Source organism: Fringilla coelebs, assembly GCF_963513975.1.
Source record: "Fringilla coelebs genome assembly, chromosome: 10".
NCBI classification, from domain to species: Eukaryota; Metazoa; Chordata; class Aves; order Passeriformes; family Fringillidae; genus Fringilla; species Fringilla coelebs.
The window spans coordinates 22,991,956-23,001,209 of record NC_140036.1 but is presented as its reverse complement, the minus strand read 5'-3'; positions in this window follow the sequence as shown (position 1 = coordinate 23,001,209).

The following is a 9,254-nucleotide window of genomic DNA, read 5'->3' as shown; positions in this document are numbered from 1 at the left end:
GGGATCATCCAGTGCAGCTCCTGCCCTGCACAGACACCCCAACAATCCCACCCTGGGCATCCCTGGGAGTGTTGTCCAAAATCTCCTGGAGCTCTGGCAGCCTCAGGGCTGGGACCATTCCCTGGGGAGCCTGGGCAGTGCCCAGCACCCTCTGGAGGAAAAACCTTTCCCTAAAATCCAACCTCTGGATAATGCAACCTACACAGAGTCAATACGGAAAATTCAACCCGTGCAGAGAAGAAGGAGAAAGGAACAGCACTGACCACCTGTTCCTTTGGTATGTGCCATCTCAGCTGGTACCAGAAGCATGTATTATATTGGAGAAATGAATTCCTCATGGGAAATTTGGGAAGCAGGAGTGCTTTGCATGCCCCCCAGACACCCTGGGTGAGCCCCTGCTGTCGCTGGGTTTGTCTGAGGCTGTTCACTCTTCCCAGGAAGCCTGAGGAGCCTCCTGGCCTCCTCGGGGCAAGGCATTCCTTGAAGTGCCAGAGCATGTGAGACAATGCTGCTCCTTGCTCCTGGTCGCAGCAGCCTCTCCAGCAGTTTTTGAGAAAAGGTTTCTGCCCATCTCCCAAGGCGCTGTGCCTTTGGAGTCTGCCTGACTTTGGAGTTTGGTGTTCCAAGCTCTTTGTAGAAGAAATCCTTTGAACAAGCATGCTACTCACTTCTTACCTGATGAAAAATAATAAAAGAGTGATTAAACAATGAATACTGGATGTTGCTTAACAGTTTAAAGAAGTTTACTTAATTATTTTCTGACGCTTTGCCCCCCCTAATTTAGGAATAAGACAGACATAATTGAGCATGCTATTCTGAGGCTTCAAATTGCACTGTGAAGAGAATTGAAGGAAACACATTTCTTTGATTTGAATATTTTTCTCATTAACAGGACATTCAGAATAAAGCAGAAATGTTTGATGCACAGAGCCTGTGGCAGTATCAACACTGGCGTGCTCCTGCATTTTACCTCATGTTTACTAATCACTCCAAAAAGAAAGGTCACATCTTTCATCACAAAATGGAAACTTTTTGACAGCAAACAATTGGATTTTCAGCACTCCATTTGAAGTGTGGAGAGGGAGAGCCCAAGGCAGTGGGATGAGGTAACTGAGCAGAGCTGTGCTCTCGAGGCGTTGGGTACCACAGACTCTGAGTAAGGGCTCTCTCAGCTGTATCAGGGTACCATGCTGCTCAAAGCAGGGGTATCTGAGTTGAAATTGTTTGGAGGAGAGAATAAATAAGGTTTGGGTAGGTGTTGGAGGGCAGTTTTGGCTCCCAGAACGATGTCAGAGTTGAGCCACTGCTGCATGTCTGGGTCAGGATGCTGCAGGACAAGTCAGCCCGAAGGGTAGGAGAGCCACAGTTACTGCAGAGTGTTAAACCACATTCCTCCTCTGAAGAGTCTTCTCTGTTTTACCTCCTCTGTGTCTCCACCATGGCCTTCTAGCTCTATTCTTCTGATTTCTTTTTAAAAACCTCTGTTTTGACAAAGTGAGTTTACTTGGCAGCTGGAAAAAAACCCACCTTTTTTCCCAGGTAGAAAATACAGCTTGGTAGTTTCTCAAGCAAAATACTACCCATGTAATTTCTTCTGTTTCTCTCTCCTTCCCATTCCTTCTGCTCCAAACAGAGGAGCAGCCTTAAGTCCCTTTTGGCTGGCTGAGGGAATTTCTGCCTCCCTGGGAGCAGTTCCCACCCATCCCTGGATGCAGACAGAGCTGGACCAGGGGCTGTGAGTGGATGTGACCAGAGCACAGTGCTCAGAACTCCTCTTCACCCTCCTCTAAGCTCTGCTGTGAGTTACTCTTGAGACAATGAAGTGAAATCAGAGGAGTGACCAGGAAATATCACTGGCTCTGTTCTTCCTTCCCCTCCACTGGTTGCACAGAATCAGTCACCTCCAAGGAGTGTCCCAGGTGGTGACACCACGAGGACAGAGCCTTACCCCTGGCCAGGCTTTACACCTGGCTCCTGCAGAAATCACTGGTATGAAAAGATGCACAGGTTGCCTGCAGCTCTGGCACATATTGCATGGCACGGCACACACCTAAGTGAGATGAATTTGAGTTCTGGGCATCATTAGCACAATAAAAACTGTGATTTTTTTTTTTTTTTTTTTTTTTTTTTTTAGTCCAGACCTACAGGCCATTGCAGAGAAGAGTAATCATAAGACAGAAACGAGTTCCCTAGTTAAAAATTAATTCCCTAGACTAAAAATATAATCAAACGATGTCTACAGTATTTTATGAAGAGCTGGGAGGATAATAAAATTTAAAGCAGCGCAGCATTTGCATTTTGTTCATTTCTATCCATATTTTTCCGTAGACTGCCTTTCTGTGTGCTTGTTAATCATATGCACTGCTACAGCCCTGGCATTTTAAGATCACTGTTCACATCAAGATTGAAAGGAAACTAATTACAATCACATTTCAGGGTGGTTGTTCAAAGCTCGTTTGGCGGCGGCTACAGCACGGGAGCCTTGACCTTTATTTGTAAGCATGAAAATAAGGTAAAGATGAAAGATTGGTTTTCCTGCAGCTCCTACTCAGGGATCAGGAGGCCCTCTGGAGAGGCAGAGGTGTGGGAAGCCTCTCTCCTCTCCTCTCCTCCTCTCCCATGCTGGCAGCAGAGGCCAGTAGTGCTATGCAGAAGCTCCACTGTGGCGAGAGGTGAACAAAAGCTCCACGGTTATTTTTCAGCTCTCCCTCCAGCTGGAAGGACATGGAAAGAGCCAGCAGCCCTGAGGAGTTCATTTTGACCCCCATGCAGAGCTTTGCAGGGGTTGGTTTGCAGTGCCTGGGGCTGCACTCTGTGCCTGGCTGGCCGAGGTGCTGGCACTGCCAGCTCTGAGCAGTGCCACGGTCTCTTCTGCCACTCATTCCATGGTTTAACAACACTCACAGGACTCAGGTGGATGCACTGGGGCAGAGTGAGGTCCCTCAAACCTTAGGCAGGGCAGGTAATCCTAAGGGAAACCCTGATTTCACTCCATGGGAATGCACTGAGAGTGTGCTGGATGGCAGATTGATCCTGTACGTTTCACCTTCTGCCTCCCTGAATTTTCCTAACTGCTGTTTTAATAAATTTGTGCTATGCTGAGAGCAAACTGAGGGCTGGTTACACAGAATGGGTTTCACCAGGAGCTGCTGATGGGGGGCTGTCCCCAAATGTTCCTTTCAGGGTCACTGCCCAGCGCTCAAAGCCGAGCCATGGCGAGTGTGGCCCCCAGAGGATCTCCTGAACTTCCACCCAGCCTGGATTATCACAGCTCCCCCTGGAACGAGTTCATTAAGGAGAAGTTCCCCAGCCCTGGAGAGGAACAATCCCATTCTCCTCCCACAGTGTGTTTGCCCTGCACAATCACAGCATGTGCCCAGCCCTGTGTCCAGGCAATCTCCCCTGCAGCCCTGACGTCCAGTGGGTTTGTTGGCAGGATCTGCCAGGTAATCTGTATCTCCTGGCTGGAAAAGCTCTGTTTGGGGCACCAAGCAGTGAGAGAAGGGAAACTCATCTCACACCCAGCTCCCAGCCTCCCTCAGCCTGCTGCAGGCACGGGACCACCCGGGCATGCTGAGGACACAGAACTGACATGCTGCTGGGACCCTGGATGCCACTCCAACCAAGCAGCAAAGATCATTTTGCAACACTTTTTGTGATGTATTCTCCTTCTCTCTCCATTCTTCAAAGCACAAATTTACCCAGACAAATATTTACAGAAACTGAAGGAAAAAATAGACTGGTGCTATAGACACTGCAGCAGTGAACTTCTAATTACAATCCACAAAGTATTTATGAATAAATTTATCTATTATTTGTCTAGTTCGAGCACGGCGTACACTTTGCCTTGTACCATTACATGCTGAAGGAAACAATATGCAGCATGAAAATGAAAACAATTTGACTTAATTATTTACACCATTACCGCCACTTTGAATTAGGCCTTCCATTTCTTCAGGATTTTGTAAAATTTAACCGGCAATTACGCTTGCTTAATTAATTTTATTTATCTACTACTACAATGAGATGAAAACAAAAAAAACCTACCGGAATGCAAAGTACAAGCTGAGTCCCCTAACTGTAAATGCTGCTTTTAAAGCTTTATGATAAAAATGTAGTATTTTGTACCATTTCATTCCAAGCGTATCTGGCCACGCTCCAGTACTATTTAAGCGTAAACAGGAAAAGCCTTGGAGGACGAGTAATCACACTTAAATGACACAAAGATCATTATAATGATGTTCCAAAAACATGGCAAAATTAGATATTGCAGAACTGTTTTCTTCTCTGAAGTGTTCCACCAGATGGTGAAGAGTGCTGAAACCGTAGATCCGAGAGAGGGGAGGAAAAACATCCCCACACTTCCCTCACTTGTCTCAAGTGGCACCTCACACCTTGGCTCCATCAAACCTCCAAGCTCAAGATGACACCGAGGTGTTTGAGTGCTGAATCACAGCCTGGGAAAGCCCTGCTTTGTTCCATTAAAGTTGTCAACTGCATTTTTTTTTGGATCCGAGGACGAACGCGCGCGTCAGCAGAAGTGACGGCGGTAATTTGTGAAACTCTTAATGAGATATTTTCAGAGCTCATAAAGAGGAAGAGCCGTGCCTTTGAATTGCTGCACAACGAGTGCGTTTTGATGCAGGAAAAGAGTTGGGCTTTTATCAGAAATGGCACTGCATCACCGGGGATGTGCCAGGGAGCATTTAGGGGGGGCTAACAAGGGTTAGATAAATGGGGTTTATATCAGTGGGGAGATGTCTGTGTGTGCTGCTGCTCTGTGAAATGGCCACAAGTGAGGAGAGTCTGACTCTTCATCACTGTTGGTCTTCCTTTCCAAAAGATTTGAAAAGTTACCTTCCACAGGACCTGCTACATCTTCAGATGTCATTAGATTTTTTTGTTATTAGAAATATCTGAGAAATACCTAGAAAATTGGAATTACTCATTAAAGGAACATCTAATTTTGTTATTTAAATATTGGTCAGGGGGTTCTACTTTTAGGAATATTGGTGAACCTCAAGTACCTACTGTCTGTCCGTTCGTCCATCCATCCATCCATCCATCCATCCATCCATCCATCCATCCATCCGTCCGTCCGTCCGTCCGTCCGTCCATCCAGCCATCTATCCATCCATCCATCCATCCATCCATCCATCCATCCATCCATCCATCCATCCATCCATCCATCCATCCCCTCCTGAACTTCTGATCTCTTTCAATACATATTGTAGGGAATCCATAAAAGAACAAGGTGAAGCATTGGGGTGCTGTGGTTTCTGCTGACCCCCGTTCCCAGTCCTGCCCCCTTTGGAAATCCTGACATGTCCTGGGAGACAGTGAAGTAACTGTGCTCTGGAGACCTGGGCTGGGGTGCACTGAACGAAGGAGAAGAGGGTGTAAAAGTATTTCTAAACCTTCCACCTTCCTGAAACGTTTGGTGTAAATGCATTTCCAAGCCTTCCACCTTCCTGAAATATTCGGTTTCTTAACATTTCCTCAGGAACACACATGACAAATCCAGATCCACAGGGAAACTCATCCTTTTTTGCTGAAGAGATCCTGAAATGGAAGGTGACTTCATTCCCGACTGGCAGTCATTCTGATTCCATGCTGAGCAAGGGAACAGCCTCTTGTTCACTGTGTTACAAATATTTTTGAACTGCATGTTCACAGGGTCCGGAGAATGGCCCACATGCTGCATTTGCTGCACTTCCATTATTCAGAGTTAGCAATAAAAATCATGCAAAATTCTCCCCCCTCTCCATCTACCCCCATTCGATGGATGTTTGGAAATGGGGCTTGCAAATGGGAGAGGGGGAACACAATACCAGCAATCCTGTTTATCCCTTTGCATCCAGCCCATCTGCCTGAGTGAGAAGCCTGTGCATGGCTGGTTTTCAATGGCCTGTGTTAAATGAAGGGCTGATTTCTCCCCCCTGCCTCGAGGACAGAGGAGCATTTTCCCAGCAGCCACTGTAGGTGACATTAAATGTCATCCCAACCATCCCTCAGGTGGCATTGGATGGAAAGTACCCCATAATCTTAAAAGTTAACTCTGCACCAGTGGGAGCTTGCATTGATGCCACATTGTTCCCAAGTTTAATACCTTGGGAGAACAGGCTCCCAGGGACATGGTGCCTCAGTTTTCCCTCTGCAAAATAGCAACACAAGGATTTTGGGAAAGCATTATTCTATTTTCTTTCGACAGGGATTATTCTCTTTTTAGAATGGCTCCTCTAGCAATGCCAAATCTTTCCAAAAACTCGATTAACCAAAAAAAAAACCACTTTACAATAATTAGTAACCTCTCTGTCTTGAGGAAGGCAAAGGTTTTATTCTGCTGTCTGAGCTTAATTATGTTTTCAGAGCAGTGTCATGGAGGCTCAGATGAAATTCTTGCTTTGTGTGCAAGAAAGTCACACCACATTTGCATTTGTTTGACAGAAGCCCTGATCTCATCCAATATGGAGTGCACGAATTTGGCAATGCTCCCATTGGACATCTATTTTATATTCTGCCTAAATTCCAGGCAAAATATCATTCCTTGCACTTAAATGCTGATACCTTTGAGGGAGGGAATAAAGCCTGGTCCATCCAAATGAAATCCCCCGTGGGGCTGTGCATCAGAGCTCTGTCTCCACCAGCCAGCAGAGGCTGCTCTGATGTTAATGATTCATTATTAAATCATTCATTATTTGCAGTAATAAAGCACATGGAGGAAATCAAACCCAAATATTGGAATGATGAAAGGATCTATGAGCCAGAATGCCGTGGAATGTGCTGCATGGGAGTGGGTTGGGAAGCAGCAGCCACTAACCCAAGGAGCTGAACAACCTGCTGCCCAATGGATTTTCCAGCTCTGGGATGTGGCCAGGTGGGCTTCAGGAAGAGCAGGGCACATCCTGCTTCTGATGAGATGGTAAGAACTGGGATTACTCTTCTAGCATATAAATTCTGTCACTCTGGCCCTTAAAATCCAGGGTTTGTTCAACAAGGAGAGCTGTGGACTTTAACTGGATACTTGAAATAAACCAATTGTCTGCCCTTACTTAGCAAACAGGATTTTTTTTCTTTCCCAGTTATTAATTTCCTTAAATGTAAAGTGACATCTAAAATGAAAACAGTTTATTGCTTGCCAGGAGCAAAGCCAGCCTAATTTAAGAAATCCAGAATTAAAGCTTTTGAAGCATATCGGGGGATGTTTATAAAACAATTATCATTGCAAACGTTCTTTCTGCTCAATGCAGCCTCTTCAGGCCACCTCCAAAGCCTGAAACTTCATCACCAGCTGTCCCCACCCCGAAATGTTTCATGAATTGCATAAAATCAGGTTATCCTTTGATTGCAGCTTCCCTCTGCTGACCCAGGCGTTGAATCCCAAACCGAACCCACCTGGAACGTATTCGATGCTGAAAAAAAAATAACTCAGTGTTTAAAATTAAGTAGTAGGCTCATTATTAATAACTGACAGCAGACAAAGGAGTGCAGTGACCTCTCCAGCAGAGCATTTAAATTTTTGCACAACATGCTCTGCTTGTGCTAGGCTGGTTTCACAAACAACAGCTGTGGAGTTCGTTAACATATGAATCCCCTTGAGGTAATTTGGAGGAGCCAAATGTGCTAAACTAAACACCTCATTAAAACAGTACTTTAAAAAAACAAAACAAACCAAAAGGCCCAACCCCAACCAAACCCCGGACTAATTTCCCATTCCACTTCCACATGTGGAGATTCTATTATGTGGAATTCATTCAGCTCCGTGGCTGGAAATAGTGGGGGTTAAAATCGCTAATATGGGTTTTTCTCTGCTAAGATGCACTTGAGACTAAAGTGCCTTTGAAGTATGCCTGTCACAAGGAAGCAATTAACTGAGGACAATCATGTTTTCTTTTCCTCCCTGTTACTGAACACAGGACACAAGTTTGTACTCAAATATACAGGACCCCATTTCCCTTGGGTCTGGGGAGAAAATGGACATAACGAAGAGACTCTCGCTTGGATGGAGAAAGGCAGCATCACACCGAGTGTCCCTGGGGTCACTGTCTCCCCCAGGAAGGCCTTGCAGGAGGTTTACAGAGAAATCCTCCATAAAAACGCTGCTGCAAGTCCAGGTGACCACACACAAGAGGTGCAGCCCAAAGAGAGTGGGAGAAACGCGTCCTGCCCTTGTTCCTGCGGGCTCCAGAGAGCTCAGGTGCCCTGATTAAAATTTGCACCAGGAGCAGCTTCTTTCAGTCCCTCTTTATTTCTCCATGATGCTACTGGGATAATTCTGCTGGTAAAAAGGTTCAGAAGCTCCTTGGAGATGCTCCTCCTGGAAAAGAGCATCTCCTGCCCAGGTAAGGCTGCTCAGTGAAGCACCAGAGCTTGAATATCTCCTGGGATGAGGCAAATCCAGGCCTCTCCTTGGAAAATCACCTTTTCTTCTCTGTCTCCAGCTGAATTTGTTGGTGACTGGAAGGAGGGATGTGATGGGCATGTGCTTCATGCTCTGCAGGGAATATTACAATATCAAAACCAATAAAAAGATCAATCCCCAAAGCTGCCTGCCTCCAAAAATATATAAATTAGTCACCCGTCCTTTGTACCACTGGTTTTCTGTCTATATCAAGATACTTTTTAAGAGATGTTCCTAGAATTTATTAATTCCTAAATGGCAGTGCAAGTTTTCTTTTAAAAATGTAGATGTGTTTTCAGATTTTGAAAATGATCTAAAAGGCAAATAACTGGGAATTTTTTTGGGTGCTAGAGTCTTATGAAGCAACGGCCCATTTTCCTTCAGGAAATTGTGGTTTAAGGTTCTTCTGAATGACCTCAAATTTAGGATGCTATAGAGCTCTTGGGTTTTTTTGTTTTTTCCTCCAAAAAAAGAAAAAAATCTCATTTTAATGCTCCATCCACATGTATTTTATGTTTCCTTTATCAGGAAAACAACAACCTAATTCGCAATGATAATTTGGAACTTCCATAAGAAACCTTTCACACCGATAGAAACAACAGAAGTTGGGTAACATTGAGACACTTATACATGCTCCATAGTTTTAATTCTCCCTTTTAAAGCCTTTATTCCTGAAATTTAGGCAAGAAACTTGGTTTTAGGGAGCTGGAAAAAAAAAAAAATCTCATGCTTACAATCTTATTTTTGTTCGCTTTAAAGCATAGCCTTATAACATGTTGGAATTTCCTCAAGGTTTTGTAAATACTCGTCTGAATTCCTCCCAGGTATTAGTATGTCATCCAAAAACCAGAAA